This window comes from Macrobrachium nipponense, chromosome 22 (assembly GCF_015104395.2).
Source record: "Macrobrachium nipponense isolate FS-2020 chromosome 22, ASM1510439v2, whole genome shotgun sequence".
In the NCBI taxonomy this organism is placed as follows: domain Eukaryota; kingdom Metazoa; phylum Arthropoda; class Malacostraca; order Decapoda; family Palaemonidae; genus Macrobrachium; species Macrobrachium nipponense.
Window position 1 is genome coordinate 36,028,913 of NC_087213.1, and position 21,725 is coordinate 36,050,637.

Sequence of the window (21,725 nt, forward strand, 5' to 3'; positions counted from 1 at the left end):
CATAATGCACAACGAGGAGACCAAAAGTTAATCCCGACCACCTGACCTTCCTAACCATGTTAAATCTAAGAACTGAAAAGGGTTATTCCTATACCCTCTTTCAGTCAACCATAAAAACCAAACACCATAATGTTAAAATACATAACCTCAACTAATTAGGATTAACCTCAGCTCCTCCTCCCAGCACTAAATCCGCGGAACACATATGCTCCCAGTGAAAAGCACTTCTCATAAGTAACTCTCACATCCCTTAGATAATGAGAGGCGAACACTGAGTTACACTTCCAATACGTGGATTCAATTAGATTTTGAAGGGACCACGTTTTATGAAAAGCCATTGAGGTTGCTATGGCCCTCACTTCGTGTGCTTTTACCCTGAGGAGTTTAAATTGTTCTTCACCACATTTAAGATGCGCTTCCTTAATAATGTCTTTAATGAAAAAAAACGTAAGGGCGTTTTTTTGATATTGGCCTTGTAGGATCCTTGACCGAACACCAAAGACTTTCCTGCGTACCTCCCAAAAGAGACTTTCTTTGTAAATAAAATTTTAGCGCTCTTACTGGACAAAGGGTCTTCTCCTTTTCTTCCCCCGTAAGAGAAGAGAGTGCCTTCACTTCGAAGCTTCTAGGCCACGGTTTTGATGGGTTTTCGTTCTTGGCTAAGAAGAGAGGCTTAAAAGAGCAAATTGCAGCCTCCTTCTTAAACCCCACTCTGCCCTCTAACGCTTGAAGTTCACTCACCCTTTTTGCCGTGGCTAAGGCGAACAGGAATAGAGACTTCCTCGTCAAATCTCTAAAAGAAGAATTATTGGAAGGTACGAATCTTTCAGACATCAGATAATGCAGCACTATATCCAAGTTCCAACTGGGATTTTTATTATTCTGACTTTTTGAGGTCTCGAAAGACCTAATAAGGTCATGTAGATCCTTATTGTCCGACACATCCAGACCCCTATGCCTAAACACCGAGGCCAGCATACTTCTATACCCCTTGATCGTAGATACAGCTAGGCCACACTTTCTCTAAGGTAAAGAAGAAAATTTGCAATGTCGGTTATAGAGGTACTGGAGAGGATAGCTCATGCGTCCTGCACCATCTTCTAAACACTTCCCACTTCGACTGGTACACCCGTAATGTGGATGGTCTCCTGGCTCTTGCGATTGCTTTTGAAGCTTCGCGAGAAAACCCCCTCGCTCTAACGAGTCCTTCGATAGTCTGAAGGCAGTCAGACTTAGAGCGGGGAGGTTTTTGTGATACCTGTCGAAGTGGGGTTGTTTGAGAAGATCGCTCCTTAGTGGGAGCGATCTGGGAAGATCCACTATCCACTCCAGCAACTCTGTCACCCAATCTAGGGCCTGGCCAAAAGGGAGCGATCAAAGTTAATTTCGTTCCCTCTGAGGAGGCAAACTTTCTTATTACTTCCCCTACAGTTTGAAGGGGGGAAAAGCGTACCCGTCTATTCCCTTCCAATCCATGAGGAGGCCGTCTATCGCTATTGCTCTTGGATCTGCGATGGGGGAGCAATAATTCTCCAACCTCTTGTTCCAGTTGGTTGCGAACAAGTCTACGTTCGGCCTTCCCCATAACCCCCATAACTGATCGCACACTTGAGGGTTGAGAGTCCATTCGGTGGGGAGCACTTGGTTTCTTCTGCTTAGCAGATCCGCTCGAACATTTCTCTCTCCCTGAATAAATCTCGTTAGAAGAGAGATCTGCTTCTCTTGCGCCCAAAGCAACAACTCCCTCGCTGTCTCGTAAAGGGAGAATGAATGAGTTCCCCCTTGCTTCCTGATATATGCTAGGGCTGTCGTGTTGTCGGAATTGACCTGAATGATCGATCCTAAATACTGTTCTTGAAAGTGCAAGAGAAGCTAGGTGAATGGCTTTCAGTTCCTTTTTGTTTATGTGCCAGGACACCTGAGCTCCTTCCCAGGTTCCCGACACTTCTTGCGAATCCAACGTTGCTCCCCACCCTACGTCCGATGCGTCTGCAAACAACGCTCAGAGAGGGCTCTTTATGTGCAAGGATATTCCTTGACCAAGTTTCTTCGGGTCTAACCACCACCGAAGATCTTGTTTGACCTTGTCCGTTATCCTGAATGACTCTTCGAGGTCCTGGGAACTTTGATCCCAGTTCTCCTTCAGATAATACTGAAGGGGTCTTAGGTGCAGTCTCCCTAGGGAAACGAACTGCTCCAACGAGGAAATGGTTCCCAGCAAACTCATCCACTCCCTCGCGGAACAATGCTCTTTCCCTAGAAATCCTGACACCTTTGTAAGGCAGCGCTCTATTCTCTCTGTTGATGGAGACGCTAGAAAACCCCGAGAATCCATCCGAATCCCCAGATAAACTATGTTCTGCTGGGGATCCAGCTGGGACTTCTCGAGGTTGAACTAGGAGTCCCAATGACTGCGTCATCTTTAATGTTACCGAAAGGTCCTCCAGGGACAACTGTTGCTTCGACTTTGCTCGTATTAGCCAGTCGTCCAAATACATCGAGATTCTGATCCCTTCTAAATGTAGCCAATGCGCCACATTCCTTAGGATACCCGTGAAGACTTGCGGGGCCGTCGAAAGTCCGAAGCAAAGCGCTCGAAATTGAAACACTCTTCCCTGTGACATGAATCTTAGGTATTTCCTTGATGCCGGATGAATTGGCACATGGAATATGCATCTTGAAGGTCCAGGGATACCATCCAGTCCCCTGGACGAAGAGCAGAAAGTACAGAGGAAGAGGTCTTCATCGAGAACTTCTTCTTTATCACAAAGACGTTCAGCGCACTTACGTCCAAAACCGGCCTCCACCCGCCCGAGGCTTTTGGTACCAAGGAATAGACGGTTGTAGAAACCATGGCGTGAATGGAGATCTTGAACCGGTTCTATTGCCCTTTTCTGCAACATAAGTTCTACTGCTTGCAGAGAGCTTGACTCTTGACAGGATCCTTGTATCTCGCTGTTAACTCCCTTGGAGTTCTTGTTAAGGGAGGATATTCCCTGAAGGGGATGAGATATCCTCTCTCGAGGATCGAGAGGGTGTCCCAGCTGGTCCAGCCCCTCTCCTTCGCCCAGACTCTGGCAAAGTTCGACAGTCTGGCGCCTACCGCTATCTGGAGGACTTCTTCTTCATTTTGCCTTCCCTGCAGGTCTCCTGGAAGGTCTTCCTCTGGTATCCGGTCTTCTACCTCTAAAAGGGGTTCTTGAGGAGGAAGAGGCTCCTCGAAAGGGCTGCTGAAGAGGTGCTTTATCCTTCTTTTGAAAAGGAACAGTAGGCTTGAACCTCTTTGCTGACTGTGTCAGTAAATCCTGTGTGGCTTTTCCAGCTAATGATTTTGCTACATCCCTCACCGTGTCCTGTGGGAAAAGGTGGTTCGAAAGTGGCGAATATAGCAAGGCCGACCTCTGTAGAGGAGATACTGACTTGGACAGGAAAGACCCGTACACTGCTCTCTTTTTCAAAACTCCCGATCCAAAAGAGCAGCCACTTCCACCGAACCGTCCATCACCGCTCTGTCCAGACACGATAATACACTCGATAATTCGTCCATAGTGACAAATTCGGGATCTTGGGCTCTCTTCGCAAGGGCTCCCAAAGCCCACCCAGTCCATAAAATTGAATACTTCGAGTGTCCTAAAGAGTCCCTTTGTAGATGGTCCAGTTCACACATCCCCCAAGTAGCTTTTGCTGATAGTAGAGCGCGCTCCTTGAAGTAATCTACTAAGGAAGCGTAATCTGCGTCTGCCGATGAAGGCAGTCCTAAGCCCATAGGTTCCTGGGTATCGTACCATCTTCCAGGTTTACCCGTCAACTTTGAAGGAGGGCATGAAAAAACAGTCTTGCCCGCCTCTCTTTTATTCTTAAGCCATTCTCCAAATCCTTTGAACGCTTTTTCATACTAAGGGCTGGACGCATTTTTACAAATGAGGATGCTTTTGGAGACTTCGTGCTTGATAGCAAAGATCCTGGAGAGGGCGGATCCGCTGTTGAACAAGCGTTCTCCCCGAAACTGCAACAACACAAGGACAATCTCTTATAATCAGAGACTACTACATCCACTGGTAATTCTTCATCCGAGACTTCTTCTAAGTCTCCGGCTGTAGGGATCCTTTCGGAGAAGAGCGGTTCTTAGTTGTCGAGGGACTTCTGTCAAACGAAGAAGAACGTCGTCCGTGTGACAAATCCTTGCTACTACAAGGCGCAATAGAGTTCTTAAACGCACGAGATCTTCTCTCAGGAACCTGTTTCCTACCAGGTGAAGGGCTCCTACTCTCCGAAGAACTCATAAAGTGCGAAGGGGTCTTACTCTGACCTAAGCTCGTACAAGGAGCCTGGCGCCTACTCGACTCCTGACGCCTGCTCGACTCCTGGCGTCTGCTAGACTCCTGGCGCCTACCCGACTCCTGACGCCTGCTCGACTCCTGAAGCCTGCTTGATTCCTGGCGCCTGCTTGACTCCTGGCGCTTGTCGTGACTCCTGGTAGGCTCTTGACGCCTCTCACAAGACTCCTGGCGTCTGTTAGGCTCTATACGCCTGTGATATTCTTGGCGCCTACTAGGCTCTGTCAACTCTATGTTTCTAAAAAGCTCCTGCTTCTTAGGCTCTTGACGCCTATCCTGATCCTCAGAAGAGGAGTCCGACTCCTGACTTCTCCTAAGAGACGTAGCTGATCGCTTGCTCTGCGAGCGGCTACCGCTGGGAACTTTCTTCCTATAGATAGGAGAGGATCGTTTAAAGGGAGAACGAGAGAGTCTCTCCGGTGACGAGCGCCTGCTAGAGTGAAAAACTTCTCTCCTACCAGGAGAAGAAAACTTCGATCTCTTCACTGGAAGGGAGGAGTCTTTTCTTCGAGACGAATCCTTATGTAGAGCGCCTACCAAGGAGGATATTTGCTCCTGTAGATTAAGCAGGAAAAGCTTAGTCGGATCTTGAGGCGCTGGAGACGGTCTTCTCGCCTTCTTACTAGTCGAAGGAAAATCCTCTGGAAATCGCTCTGGGCTTGAATCAAAAGCGTCTCCTTTCGGCGCTACCCACGATCTCTTCAGAGGACGAGACTTCGAAGCAGAGCTCCATCCACGCCTGGACGAGGAGGAGTCCGACGCAGAAAAACACTCTTCCAGGATGCCTTTTCTACGGCTATCCAAGGCAGCCTGGGTCGTTACTTCAGGGTGACGCCTGATCGTTGGGGATGCTCCACATCCTCCCTGCGGCTTTTGACATTCCTCCTCCCCTGGTCCTGGGAGTTTGGAAGCGGTCTAGGCCTAGGAGCAATGCGGAGCCGATCAGACGCCCCCTCCACTGCACTGGGGTCACTGTATTCACTGACACTCTTACCTTGTGTTTCCATAGCTTTAAGCTGCTCCTGAAGCTCCCTGATCGAGGATCTCATTTTTTCCATTTCTGAAAATGAATCCTTAGATTCAACACAGGGAGAAGGGGCTGAGGTTATGGGAGAAACATCATCTAGCTTGTTAATTTCTAATTCAGGCTCAAAAGAACAAGATCTACTCGAGCTTCTAGCTGACGCTTTCCTAGCTCTATCCTTCTCTCTTTTCTTAATATAAGAAGCTAAATCCTTCCATCCTTGCTCCGTAAGCCCTTCACATTCAGCACAAGTTCTATCAAACGCACATTCAGAACCTCTACATTTACTACAAAGTGTATGAGGATCTACCTCTGCTTTAAACAACCTAGTTCTGCATTCTTCCCTTGCACAAACCCTAAACTTAGGTGTTACTTTAACTTCAGCCATCTTAATAGAAAAAACCAAATCCAAGTCCTAATCCAGTCCAAAATAAGCGTATGCCAATCCCGAGAATAAACAAGAGTACTTCACCAAATGAGTCCAACCAATTCTCGGCAAATGAGCAGAATTCCAATCAGGAGAGACCAAACAACAGTTGTTGCCGGCCTCAGCGACAGAGAAAATCTGGCTCAGAAAACGGGAATGGTCGGGATTCCGCCACCCAGCGGCGGGAATGGTAGATCACCTGACCTACCGGTAGCGTGTGCCGCGAGTTTTGAATTCTGTCGGGACGACGGAGTCTATAGCTAAGTATATATCTGCCGGGTAAGTTGCATGTATAAAATTGCATATTCAATTGCTCAAGATTACATGCAACTTCTGTATATGCAATTTTAGTATTTTTCGTGGTTTTACATTAAATGGAAGAATTTATGTAAGAGCCTTGGACCTTAAGCCATCACCGTAACTTAGTGGTAAGTTCAGATGCGGCAGGTAACATTTATATTTGAGTTTTTTTTTTTTTTTTTACCCTCAAAAATAGTTTAGGTAGCCTGTCATGAACCTTAGGCCACCACCTAAATATGAAGGCGGTCATGCATTTTTATTAGTGTCAGATTTAGGGGGAGCCCAGCAGGCCATGCCTAGGCCACACCCCTGTGAGTGCCCCCACACCTAAGCAAAAAAATTAATTGAATAATAATAATAATAATAAATATATATAAAATGTTTAAAAATTGTTTCATTCTTCATGGGAATGGATATAAACGTTGAATACAAAGTGAATAGATATGGTGATTCGCTTTATCTCTTTGCATTTTTATCCCTGAATATTAAAGCAGATTTTTGTTAATTACCAACTAGGTAAAATTGTTAATTTGGCCAATATGCAATCAATACAATGTTGTTGAAAAAGTAAACATTTTTTCCCACATTTGCGAGAAGTTTGTGAGAAATCAACTTAAAAATATCCACATGTGTTCAGACTAGTGGAATCCAAACTGCAAACTCCAAAGTAGGGTTAGCGATATGATTTGCACCCATGAGATGAACAACATAAAGTATTGCATTTCACACCAGTGCCATCTCTTGGCGGTAGCCATCAGGTGCTCCATTAGAAAATAAATCACCCGGCTGTAAGGGCCCTCTTTGCTTCCCCATAAATGAGAGAGCCCCCATAAGGTCACCGGCCTATGGCCCTGCACACCTTAAACCCGTCCCTGAGTTTCATATTTAGTTGCATAGGGTTACATGCATTATATGTATTTGAGCACGCCAAATTTTAGATAAAATTAATTGTGAAGGCATTGCATTTGAGAAAATACCTGTGCATTTAAATGCAAAAATAAAAATATCTGCAAATCTTAAAATAACATTCCAATTATTTTTCAGAAAGTATGCCACCAAAGAAACAGTTTTCTTTGGAACAAAGAGTTCAGGAGCCAGAAGGAAATGATCATATAGGGTGGCGTAAACACCAGGTCAAGAGGAGGCTAGACCAGAGGACCAAAGGACCTGTGGCTGCATCTAGAGCAGCAGAAGTACCAGAACAGAGGGAGGCCACACTGGTAGATATGAGGGTGAGAGAAGCAGAAGAGCTGGAACAGAGGGAGGTCATGCTCCAACAGGTGAAGGCGACATTTTCAGGAACCAGAACTAAAAGGAATTTCACAGAATTGAAAAAAGCAGCATTTGATTACAGGCCGAATGTCAGCACTCCGATTCCAGGGACTTTGCTACAGCAATGGAAAGTCATCCATACCACCTCTTGTTAGTCCGCCCCAATCCACTGTGATTGCTCATGTCAGGAGATACGGCTACTTCTTGACATTAACTTGAAACTGTCCAAAAGTACAACTTCTGCTTCCAAATGACGTTGTCCGGTGCAAAGGAGATTTGTGAGCCAGGCAACATAACCACCTTCCAAGTTCATGGTTAGTTGCAATACACCTTTGGAATTTTACCTCCTATGCCTGAAGCAGAACCCAAGTTTCATTAGAAACATATCAAGCCTTAAGGAAGGCATTGTTCTAGACCTCAAGGAGTTCTTTCACAGGCCCCACGTCTACGTTGCCATCTTCAAAACAGCCCTGGAGCTCATGCCCACATAATCAGATCAGGATGTGCAAGAAACCCGAGGGTGAGCGTGAAAGACATTTTGGTGTAGGTACCCACCTTCAACGAAGTGGCTATGGTGATGGTCAGCAATGGCTTTGAGCCTTGCAACATCATCCATCACAAAATAAATCACAGAGTTCAGTGGGTGGCTGACACTCACAGGTCCTGCAATTCCCTGCATTATCCTCTTAATCTTCTGGCAAGGCGAGAATGGCAACTACTTCAACATTATGAAATCAATTTTGAAATTGGAGGAGGACTACAATGCTTGATTTTACAAAATCATGTTGCAAACTGGGGAAGAGGACCACCTTTTAAAGTGCAGGATGTTTCACTAGTTTGCTGTGACATGTACATCAAAATTGAGAGCCACAGTCTTTGCTACATTCAGAGCGCCACTGACTACATCCACCTCCAAGTTGTCATCGCCAGTGATGCCAATCCAAGGGGAGAGGGAAGGGGATATTGATAGTAAGGGAGAGGGAAGAGGATAACTTACGCTGCTAGTCTTTGATATTCCAATTGATCATTAGTTAGGCAGGAGCCATTGTCTATATAGGTAACCCAATGAAAGGGGTTTGAGGACATGTGAAAACCTTCCTTGGGGCAAATGAGTGTTAATAGTTCTCATGTCCTTCAAATATTTATAATTTACTTATGTTTACCCTGAACATGCATAGTTTTCATGTCCGCAGACCATTGGAGTGTAATGTCCAAGTGTGTTTTAAGTACCCTATGATGAAGGTGCTGGCCAGCAATACTTAGTGGTTTTGATTAATGTGTTTATTTAGAGTAAGGGATAAAAAAATATATACATTGTATAATTGTTTTGTTTATTAACGTGTATTTAAAGCAATGAATAAAAGATTATATACAATAAATACAAGATTAAAACTTGTTTACAGGACATCTAATAAATACAAGATTAAAACTGAATTTACAGGACAATATAACTCAAGGTGGATAGGAACTTGTCTGGAATCTTCGGAATACCTGGGATGAAGTTTGTTTCTCCTATTCCACACAGAGTTAAGACTTGATAAGCTGTGTCCCGTTGCACAACTTGGGACTGTGCAAGTTTCAAAGTTAAGGAATAGACAAGTGCAGTGAGGCAGAATTCTAAGACAGCTCCAAGGAGTTAAGAAATTCTACTGATTAATTAATGGCTTTGTCGAGGTCCATGATGCCGTTGATGGAGGGGTTGGAATGTCCACATGAAGGCACTGTGGTCCTTCATTACTTCAAGGTTTGTTGAAAGTCGCCTCGCACGATACAAAGTCTTTGCTCATCTCCATTCTGTGCTCCTCCTGAAGCTTTAGGGAGTAGGACACAATGCAGGTGATGAGCAAGATGGTGAAGATGTGACCGATTTTCATCTGCAACAAAATGGCTTCGGCCATGGTGATGTCCTAGTTCTGGTCACTTTCTAATAAACCTCATGTTTTGCCGACCATCACCACAGCTAGTTCATTGAAGGTGGTGGACATTGAAGCATCTTTGTGCTCACCCTCAGGCTTCTTGTCTGGCCTGTTTCTGATCTTGGGGTTCTCTTTGGAATATTTTGAAAATGGCAACATAGGCATAGTGCCTAAGAAGACCTGGAGGTCTAGAACAATGCCTTCCATAAAGCTCAATATGTTGCTCTGTCTTCTTTTGACCTCTGCAGTTGCATTGCCCATGAAGTAAATCTGAAGAAAATTGGATTTGCTTCTGAGATAGGAAGGAAATATCCAAATGCATGGTACACCTGACCTTTGAAGGTGGGCATACAGCCTGGCTTGCGAGTCTCCTCTGCACCAGACATCATCATTTGGAAGCAGGAGTCTGTACTTTCAGATGTTTCCAAGAAAACGTCAAGTGGTCAAAACTCCTGATGCGAGAGACTGCAGTGGCTTAGGCGGACTGACCCTGACCTGGAAGAATGCTTTTCCATCGCGGCAGCAAAGTCCTACAGCCTCATCTTTCCACTTCAGTGCGTTGCACGTCCTTCTTTCCAGTGGGCACGTGAGGGTGCTTGTGATAGCTGACATTCTGCTTGTATGTAATCTTATTGCTTTTTCAAATTGGCAAAACACCTTTTAGTTCTGACTCCTGAAACTGTCGCCCTCACCTGTTGGAGCATGAGCTCCCTTCTAGTAGTTCTACTGCTCTGGATGCAGCTGCTCTTACCCTCATATGTACCAGTCTGGCCTCCCTTTGTTCTGGTGCTTCCACTGTTCTAGATGCAGCAACTCTTGTTCTTTGTCTTCCAGTTGATCCTCCCTCTGACCTGTTATTTCCACCACACTGTATGCTACTTTCCTTCTGGCCCCTGAAGTCTTTGTCCCAAAGGAAGGCTGTTACTTTGGTGGCATACTTTCTGAAAAAAAAATTGGATCATTAGGGTTTGCAAATTTAGAAAATACTTGCTCTTCTAAATGCAAATATAAAAGACAATGCTAAGATTTGACGCTTACAGATTTCAAAATGTTATTGTTATTATACAATTAAGTTTGTTCATACTTACCTGGCAGATATATATATAGCTGTATTTTCTGACGTCCGACAGAAATTTCAAAACTCGCGGCACACGCAGTGGGCGGCCAGGTGGTAGTACCCATTCCCGCCGCTGGGAGGCGGATATCAGGAACCATTCCCATTTTCTATTCATATTTTTATTAATGTCTCTGTCTCCTGAGGGGAGGAGGGTGGGCACTTTAATTATATATATCTGCCAGGTAAGTATGAACAAACTTAATTGTATAATAACAATAACATTTTGTTCATGCCACTTACCTGACAGATATATATATAGCTGAATCCCACCTTCGGATGGTGGGAAGAGACAGAATAGGATTTTTTAGGAAACTTAAATTAAGTAGATGATAAACATCTTGGTTCCTTACCTGTTTGCAAAGTAGACTATGTGATTACTGTCACGTAAGGCTGCTTTTGCTTAATCACAGAGTTGCCAGCCAGGTGGAGACCTGTAGTGCTGGTGCGCTCTGGATGATCTGTCAACGGGTGCGAGACCTCAGCGTGACAAGATCATCGAGGCCATACAAATGAGGGCAACGAAGCAACTGACCAACTATTCACAAAAACCCCTTAACACTAACTAAAGGATGGGAGATCTTCACATAAGACTCACCACAACCTAAAAACACAACAACCTAACTTAACCTAACTAAGGGATAGGGAAAGAGCTACTTCCGGACCCCAAAACTGTCCGCAGAAACGTATGGCCCCAGTGCATTACAATCTTCATAGATCGTTCTCACATCCCTTAGGTAATGAGAGGCGAAGACGGAGTTACTCCTCCAAAAGGTGCAATCAAGGATGTCCTTGATTGACATGTTCTTTTGGAAGGCAAGAGAGGTAGCGACGGCTCGTACTTCGTGCGCTTTTACTCGGAAGAGGCTCAAATCAGTCTTCTGGAAAGATGAATGAGCCTCCCGAATGGTGTCCCTTAGAAAGAAAGCAATAGCATTCTTCGATAAAGGTAACTCTGGTCTCTTCACAGAGCACCAGAGGTTACCTGAGGGACCTCTTACCTCTTTCGTTCTATGCACGTAGAACTTGAGAGCCCTGACCGGGCACAGGACTCTCTCTGGTTCTTGGCCCACCAGACTTGACATACCCTTGATCTCGAAAGTCTTCGGCCAAGGGTTCGAAGGATTTTCATTCTTCGCCAAGAAAGTTGGGTTCAACGAGCAGACAGCATTGTCCCCTTTGAATCCCATTAACTTGCTAAACGCTTGAATTTCACTAACTCTCTTAGCCGTCGCAAGAGAAGTTAGGAAAAGAGCCTTCCTTGTCAGGTTTCGAAGAGACGCTGTCTGAAGCGGTTCGAAAGTGCTCGACATAAGGAATTTAAGGACTACATCCAGGTTCCATGATGGAGGTCTCATTTGAGGAACCTTCGAGGTCTCGAAAGACTTTAAAAGGTTCATGAATTATCCTTGTTGTCAGACAGGTCGAGGCCTCTGTGCCTAAAAACGCTGACAACATGCTTTTATATCCCTGATGGTAGGGTGGGACCACTAATTTCTGCACATTCCTGAGAAAGAGCAGAAAATCAGCTATGGTGGTTCACAGAGGTCGAGGAAGAGGAAACTCCCTCCTTTTTACACCATGCCCTGAAGGAAGCCCACTTCGATTGTAAACAGCTCTTGTGGAAGCACGTCTCGCATGTGCGATCGCTCTCGCAGCTGCTTTTGAAAAAACCTCTCGCTCTGGCCAACTTTTCGATAGTCTGAACGCAGTCAGACCCAGAGCGGAGAGGTTTTGGTGAAACCTTTCGAAGTGAGGCTGTTTGAGTAGATCTTTCCTCCAGGGCAATGTCCTTGGAAAGTCTACAAGGAAAGACACGACCTCTGTGAACCATTCTCTCGCAGGCCACATCGGAGCGATCAGGGTTAACCTCGTCCCTTCCGAGGCTGCAAACTTCCTCATGACTTCCCCCAGAATCTTGAATGGTGGAAGGCGTATAAGTCTAGGCCCGTCCAATTCCAAAGCAAAAGCGTCTACCCCGCGATTGCTTCTGGATCCAGGACCGGGGAGCAGTAAAGAGGAAGTCTCTTGGTCCTTGACGTTGCGAATAAGTCGACCAGTGGACGTCCCCACAACGTCCACAGGTCTCGACAAACGTTCTTCGTTCAAGGTCCATTCCGTCGGTAGGACTTGTCCCGACGACTGAGAAGGTCTGCCCTGACTGTTTTGCACTCCTGCAATGAATCTCGTCAGGATAGTCACCTTTTTTTCTCTTTGCCCACAGCAGAATCTCTCTCGCTAGGGAAAAACAACGTTCTGGAGTGTTGTTCCTCCCTGTTTTTTTAAATAAGCGAGTGCTGTGGTATTGTCCGAGTTTATCTGAACAATCTTGTTCTCCAAACTCTTTTCGAAGAACTGCAGGACAGAAATACTGCTGCCAGTTCTTTGACATTTATATGCCAGGCTACCTGTTCCCCCTCTCCAGGAGCCTGACACTTCCTTCCCCCCTTCCCCAGTGTTTGTCCCCATCCTGTGATGGAAGCGTCTGAAAACAACGCCCTCCTGAAGCTTCTGAGGGTCCAACCACCATCTTAGGTGGTTCTTGATTGGAAGCGATATTCTCAATATGGCATTGAGATCGTCCTTGGCCTTCCACTCGTCCGCAAGGAAAAATTGGAGAGGCCTGATGTGCAGTCTTCCCAAGGAAACAAACCTTTCTAGCGAGGAAATGGTCCCCAGCAGACTCAATCCATTCCCTCGCCGAGCAAGTCTCTTTCCGTAGAAAGGCTGGGATCTTTTCTAAGCCTAGCCGCTGACGTCCTGGGACGGAAACGCTCGAAAAGACATGAATCCATCTGAATCCCCAGATACACGATGGACTGTGTTGGGGTCAGATGCGACTTTCGAGGTTGACCAGAAGTCCCAGGGACTTCGCTAAGGCTAAAGTGAACTGCAAGTCCTTCAGACACTTCTCTCTCGACGACGCTCTGATCAGCCAGTCGTCGAGGTACATGGAAACTCTTATTCCCGAAGGTGTAGCCACCTCGCTACGTTCTTCATTACTACTGTGAACACCATCGGAGCCGTGGTCAGTCCGAAGCACATAGCTCTGAACTGCCATACTTTGTTGTCTAAGACAAAACCTTAGATACTTCTTGAAAGAGGGTGGATCGGGATGTGAAAGTACGCGTCCTGCAAGTCTAAGGATACCACCCATCAGTCGCCCGGTCTCAACGCTCCCAGAACAGAATGAGGCGTCTCCATCGTGAATTTGTCTTTTCCACGAAAAGATTGAGCCTGCTTACATCTAGAACTGGACGCCAACCTGACGACTGCTTCGGTACTAGGAAGATTCTGTTGTAAAAACCTGGCGACCCCAGGTCCGCGACTTGTTCCACCGCTCTTTTGTCGATCATCTGCTGAAGGAGATCGAACAATACTTTCTTCTTTTCTCCCTGGTAGGATGGAGAAAGGTCTCTGGGAGTCGTAGAAAGAGGAGGCAGATCTAAAAAGGGGATCTTGTACCCCTGCTCCACGATCTTGAGGGACCAAGAGTCCGTGTCTCTCTCTCTCCACGCTCCCGCAAAAACTTCAGTCTGGCTCCGACTGGTGTCTGAAGGGCATGCTTCTCACTTGGAAGGCTTTGTCTTAAAGGAAGCTCTTCCTCGTGAAACCCCTCTCCCTCGAGGAGCTGCTCTCGAGGGGGAGCCAGCACGAAAGGGCTTTACTTTCTTCGGCGGTCGAAACCGCAGCTGAAGAGGTTGAAGGTACGGCTGACCGTCTTGTAGACTGGGCCAAAAGGTCCTGAGTTGCCTTCTCTTGTAAGCTGTTCGTCAGGTCCTTTACCAAAGTCTGGGGGAAGAGATGGTTCGAAAGAGGCGAAAACAGCAAATCCGCTTTCTGAGCTGGAGTCACCGAACGAGCTGTGAAGTTGCACAGCAAAGCTCTCTTTTTTAATAAAGCCGTTCCAAAATGAGATACGAGCTCCTCCGAACCATCCCTGACGGCTTTGTCCATACATGCTAACACGCTGGACAGCTCCCCCAGACTGAGAGATTCTGGGCTTCTCGCTTGCATATCCAGAACTCCCAAACACCAGTCAAGGAAGTTGAAGACTTCCAGCGTCCTGAGCAGACCCTTTCAAATGATGGTCAGTCTCCGACGCGGTCCATGTTACCTTAGCAGATGGTAAAAGCGACCTCTCTGCAAATCCACTAGGCTGGAGAAAAATCTCCTTGAGCCGAAGAAGGGATACGAACTCCCACTTCATCTTTGGTTCTATACCAAATGCCCCTTTTCCACTAAGTCTAGTTGGAGGCAAGGCGAAGGTCGTCTTGCCTTGGTCTCTCCTTCGTACCATCCAATCCTGGAGCTTTTTAAAAGCATGTTTCGTTGAGAGAGAAGTTTTCATCTCTACAAACTCCGGGGTTTTCCCAGTTTTAGATGAAGAAAACTGCGAAGGAGGAGACTTGGGAGCTGCGGGCTGAAATTTGTCTTCAAAAGAAGAACGCAAGAGTCGTTACGAGGACTTTATAGTCCGAGATAGACGGGGCTGTAGCAGGTTCCTCTTCAACCGATTCAGCCGAACTACTTAGCTCTCTTCTTCTCTAAACGGAAGAGGAGACTGTCTGTCAGGAGAGGGCGTCCTAACGTCAGGTCTTGGCTTGATCAAAGGACCCCTATCCTTGCTAGAGGCAGCCTTTATTTCGGCTGTTCTTCCATTATGACGCTTACTGCTCGATGAAGGTAGAGCGTCCTGAGGAGGACGAGCGTCCTCAGGCGCCTTCCGCAGCAGTCTCACCTGCCCGAGAAGCGTCCTTACATTTCTTCTTCGCTGGCATACGTGCCTGTGCGCGTAACAGCGTCTGGGGGTAAGACTTCTTGGTCAGAATCCCCAAAAACGTCTTGAAAGGCAGGCCGGCCTGAACGTCCTGGCGAGCTTCCTGCCAAGCGTCCTGCCGAGCGTCCTGGTGAGCGTCGTGCCGAGCGTCCTGGTCTAGCGTCCTGGCGAGCGTCTTGACGAACGTCCTGCCTAGCGTCCTGCCAAGCGTCCTGACGAAACGTCCTGCCTAGCGTCCTGACGAGCGTCTTGACAAGCGTTCCTGCCGAGCGTTCTGCCGAACGTTCTCGTAAAGAGCGTCCTCCTCAAAAGCGTCCTGACCGTAACGTCCTTCTAGAGGACGAACGAGATCGGCGAATCGCCGAAGGAGAAGCGATCGGCGAACGAGACGAAGTAGGTGAAGGAGAAGGAGGATGCTTCGTCCTCTTGACAGGCAGTCTAAGGTCCTTGCCTCCGCTTAGGCTCGACTGCTGCTGGGCGAGTCCTCTGAGCCATAAGCGAGGATAGCTGGTCCTGAAGGGACAAAAGAATGTTCTTCGTTGGGGAAGAATGAACAGAGGAAGCAGGGACTGATCCTGTGAGAAGACGAGGGGCGAGGGGACGCCTACCTTACTTCTCACAGGTACAGCTACCTGCTTCTCAGGTATACGCGACCCCGTGCACGCAACCTAGCGTCCTCATCGGAGGAGATCCTACCTCTCTTCTGAGGAGGAAAAACGTCATACGCTCCTCCGACGAAAGCGGCGAAAGCGGCGAAAGAGGACGTGAAGCGTCCTCCGCACGAAAACGTCCTTTTCAAAGGACGAGTGTCTCTTTCCGAGCGCTCCACCCCTTGCGCGGGGAGGACGCTTCGGAGGACGAAAAGCACTCTTTCAGGACGCGCGTTCGTGCACGGTCCTTGGCAGCCTGGGTCTTTGCTACAGGGTGTCTGCCGAAGGGACGCCAGATCGGTGGGAAGACCCCCGTAACCCTCTTGCGGCTTTCGACATACCTACTCCCTGGGTCTTGGGAGTCTGATAGAGGTCTAGGCCTAGAGGCATTATGGGGCCGATCTGACGCCCCCTCCACAACACTGGGGGGCACGATCACACACTTGCACCGAGCCAGTTCTAAGGCTTTCACTTTGGTCTCCAGAGTGCGAATAGACTCTAAAATCAGAGAGAGCGCATTCGCTTCTCCGACACAGAATCAGAGCCCGAAGGCAACACAGGTTTAGGGGTTGTAAACACTACAGGTGTTAATGCAGGAGAGATGTTAGTCTTACCTTTGGAAGAACCACTCCTGGAGGAAGACCTCCTGATCCTATCGCGCTCCAATTTAAGGCGATAGGACTCGTAAACTCTCCATTCATCATCGGTCAATTTCTCACATTCATTGCACCGATTATCAATCAAACAATTAAGCCCCCTACAACTCATACATACTGTGTGGGGGTCTACCGATGCTTTCGGTAGCCTCACCTTACAATCAGCCCTCACACACACTCTGAAAACTCACAAACACTTGATCCAGGACATATCTTCTATAGAAAAGTCAATCCAAAATCAAAAAAACGGTCCACTATCGCGCATGCCAATTCAACAATCCAATTCAATACCAAAAAAAAATCAATCAGATACTTAAAAGCGAGTCAATTTCCAAAAAATCCTGAGCAGAGGTCTGTAAACAGATGTTTACCGACCGGCGACAGAAAAAAATATGAATAGAAAATGGGAATGGTTCCTGATATCCGCCTCCCAGCGGCGGGAATGGGTACTACCACCTGGCCGCCCACTGCGTGTGCCGCGAGTTTTGAAATTTCTGTCGGACGTCAGAAAATACAGCTATATATATATCTGTCAGGTAAGTGGCATGAACAAATTTATTTGTATATGAAAAATTTCACACTTACATAACCTAGGATGGTAGCCTAAGGTTCATGACAGCCTACCTAAATGTAAAATTAAAATATTAGAGCTATGTTTGTTCTGTTTGTATGGTGTTTTTAACATTACTTGGAACCAGTGGTTAGTCAGCAACGGGACCAATGGCTTTATGTGACTTCCGAACCACATTGAGAATGAACTTCTGCCACCAGAAATGTACATACTATCTCTGATCTCAATGGAATGCTCGAGAATCAAACTTGTGGTTACTGAGTGGCATGCCAACACCATGCCAACCACGCCACTGAGCTAATATCTTACCAAAGCCTATAAATATGAGATGCAGTATAAGGTGTCGGCTACTACTAGATTTAGCCAGCCTTGTGCTGGCACAGGCTCTTGCTCTTCAGTCCCCTGTAATGGTTCAGCCATTATTTATGGATATGCAGTGCTCCAAATGGACACGGTCAGTTTAGTAACATTTGATAGCTGCACTGGGCTTGGTATAGGGAAACTGCTAGGAACGCAATTGTGAAGTTGTACAAGAATCACAGCTATATATCATCACTAAAAAGTGTATGATTTTTGTAATGTCTGCTTCAGCTTTTGGTTCCCTGTCCATACCTTCTGATTGTTTGTCAAGAGTTCCTCACTCACGTAAAAAAGGTGTTTGAAAGGCAGATCCCCAGTATGCTTGTCATTAGCAACATCCTGTCTCAACTACTGGGCAAACTGAGAAGCAGGTACCTTCTAAGTATGTTGTGTTATCTCCAGTTCATCAATATGAAAGTCTCCTGAACTCCATCATCCTGCACTATCTTTGCTGAAGGCTCGCCTACTATTTCAAATTCGAGACCAGAAAATGCCCTTACTCAAGGTAACAAAAAAAGCAGAATAGCAAAAATACTTATGCATTTATAGTGTACCCATGTACTTATATAGTACATATAAACCATGAACTTGTTTCTATTGTACATAATGTAAACAATTTTTTTCAATTACCATTGTTACTTGGATTTATGTATGATTATAATTTCAGTCAACATTGGATGTATACATCATAAATTTAGTGACCCAATCAATACTCTACAGATTGATGTTTGTCTATTTCAAAATCTCTAGGTGTATATTTCAACAGGCCTATCTAATATGATTCATAGTATGTCCTTCATTTTATTACATTGTGTGCTGTCATCAGTGTTTGTGTCATAGTAGATACTGCCATAGTGCATCCACCTAGCAGTAGAATTTTATTGTTAAAATATTTTATCTACTGGGCTAGTTGTACATGACTAATTGTAAAAATAAAATGGCAAAACAATACTATCAAAAACAATTATATTAAACAATGATGGATGTGGTGTAAATAATAGTAGACAATGTTTCAACATTATTGTTGTATATATAAATTATTTTAATGAAAAATTATATTTTTTTTCTAATAACAGTTAAAAAAAGCCAAGAGTGTTGAATTGATTTGAGAAAGCAATGATATAAAATAAATTGCATTTAATTGATCTGAGAAAGCAATTATATAAGATAAATTGCATTTAAGTTAAGGGTTGAAGGTTTGATCCATTTCCATAGCCATAATTTTGCCAGGTGTAAGCTGTCTTACCTAAACTCTTTCATTCTTGTAAAACAATGAAAATGACTTCTGAAATTACATATATAGATATGTATTGCATGCAATCTTATGCAGCTAAGTATGCAAGTGGCCTTAGAAAATGGCTGCATTTGAACTAACCCTTAATCTAGGGTGCTGGCCTAAGGTCCTAGCTTCTTACCTAAACTCTTCCATTGGTATTTCTACAGAAGCAATCCGCGCTGGCCTAGACTATGGCAATTGACGTTTTCCTATGTTATTTTACCCACTGAACAAGAATTTAAAGTAATATTTATTCGGTCGACTATAATTAACCCCCAAGGGACAGTACTAAACATGGCTACTCGACCGCCAACCGAAATCGGCGGAAGAACACCAAAACCAATATGGCGGAGATACCAAAACAACAACAAACAAAGTATGGAGCGACTACATATCTGCGACGATCGATTTGTGTGTGCTGTCAGTAAGGCCGTAGCGGAGCGGCGCTTCGCGCCTTATCCGCATATTTAAAGATTCTTGACAAGCACGGTATGTACTGGCAAGAGGTAATGTTGCGCTGCGCGCGCTATCCACAGTGAGGCTACTTACCGTGGCAGATCACACCTAAAGGCATTCCTGTTGTAGTTGATCCGACAAATAGCTCCACAACACTCGCAGTTTTTTTGCTTTAGAATTAAATGATGTCTTTGAGCATATTCAATCACAACTTCATTACCACCACTAGACAAATAATGATAAAATTCACTGTAACCCACATTGCACTGCAAACAATCGGTAGGAAATCGAAGGTCTCTGTCAAAAGTAATGCCAGAAGGGCCAGCCACTGCCTCTCCCATAGCTACAGGAAGACAAAATGCCAGTTTTTGCTTCATTATTCGAGTATTCAATCAATCAAGGATACCAGTGGACACTGGACAGGTAACTTTATTACTCCGCTGAAATGCTAGTGAAACTTAGTTTTCGACTAAAGTCGTTTGTAATTGGTTATGAAACCCATGACGTCATAAAGATGTCACACCTCTCAGCCAATAATGAGTAACTGGAACTGCTTTTGTTTGTGTAACAAAGTAAGTTAGAGGGCTCATTAAAAGTAAACATTACCATAGAGGAAACACCTCTCCCGACTTAGGAAAAATTTCGAGGTAAAAAAACTTATCAAGCTCATTTAATTCCACCCCGTTCAATCTCTCATATAATGACTATACTTTTTATATTGCTTTTCACATGCTCTTTCCATGTAGGTGATATTTTAATATCCCAGTGCGGAGTGCTTCTGAAGTATTACCTTTAGTACGTGGCCCCTGGGGGTTAATTACAGTCGTCCGAATAAATATATAAAATTCTTGTTCAGTAGGTAAAACTGCATAGAAAAACCGCAACTGCCATAGTCTGGGCCGCCGCGGATAGGTACCATAGATATACCCTTCCATTTCATGTAAAACCATAAAAATATCATGAAATTGCATATATAATATATATACTATATATATAGGTATATATATATATATAATATATATATATAATATATATATATATATATATATATATATATATATATATATAGTATATATAATATTGCATATCACCCTGTGCCATTGAATATGCAATTGGCCTGAGAAAATAGCTGCATTCGAACTAATCCCTAAGCTAGGATGCTGGCCTAAGGTTCTCAGCCCTTACCTAAACTTTTCTATTTTGTGTAGAGCCTTGAAAATAACTTAATGTCTAAACATTTCAATTTAAGATTTGATGCCTGCAGATAGCTAGATATTGCTAGGTAGCATGCAATTCTATGCAACTGAGTATGAAATTGCACTTGATATGACTACCCTCATACTTACAAAACCTAGGGTGGTAGGCTAAGGTTCATGGTATCCTACCTAAACAGGAGACAAGTATGGCCAAAATTAAGTGATTTAAGAGGCCCTTGATTCGCCCCTAATCCTAAACACCTAAATATTCAGGGATAATTCTACAGAATAGTTCCGCATGGACTGCAAGGTGCGTAACCACGAATACAACATCCACTAGGGATTGGGGCGCCCAAAGTATTTCGCTGTGTTTAGTACTGGCCCCTGGGGGTTAATTACATTCGTCCGAATAAATATTACTTAAAATTCTTGTTAAGGAGGTAAAACTGCATAAAAAACGGCAACTGCCATAGTCTAGGGCGCCGCGGAATAGTACTGTAGATCTACCCTTACCATCATTTTAGAAGTTTTCCGGGTATTCTTACAGTTTCAACCATTATGGGAAATCTATTATATTGATATTTTTCCCGAGTAAAGCACGTGATAACAAAACACTTCTTCTCAATAAATTATTGTCGCTAATGCATACTTACAGAGAAAAAAAAAATTAAGTTTTTACCTCGAATTTTTCCTAAGTCGGGAGAGGTGTTTCCTCTACGGTAATGTTTACTTCTAATGAGCCCTCTAACTTACTTACTTACGCAAACAAAAGCAGTTCCAGTCACTCATTATTGGCTGAGAGGTGTGACATCGTTATGACGTCATGGGTTTCATAACCAATTACGAACGACTTTAGTCGAAAACTAAGTTTCACTCAAAGACAATACACGAAAGATGGGAAACTGACTATTAATATCATTAAAAAAAACGTCATCCAACCCGTCAGAATGCGCGCCATCTATTGATCATGCCCTCAACTAAAACTCGGCTGTGGCGTAGCGCGGCTTTTATAAATGTTAAATTTATTCTTATGCTGCAAATAAACTTCTCTTATAAATTATTGGAATACTAATATTAATATTGCTTGTTAACATGATTATAGGGCTCTATCAAAGCTTATGACATATATTAGGCATTTCTGAATCATTAAATAAAATCCTTCAGTTAATGTAACATTAATTGCTAAGTATCTTTATCTAAAATTGAGAGGCCAGTTAACATTAATTGCTAAGTATCTTTATCTAAAATTGAGAGGGCAGTTAGAATGAAACAAACTTATTCTCATATTATCTTATTATTTCACCAATATAGTATACAGTAATTATTTTCCTTTTTTTGGGCTTGTGCTTATGATTGTATACTGTACATAAAACAATACATATGTGTCAGA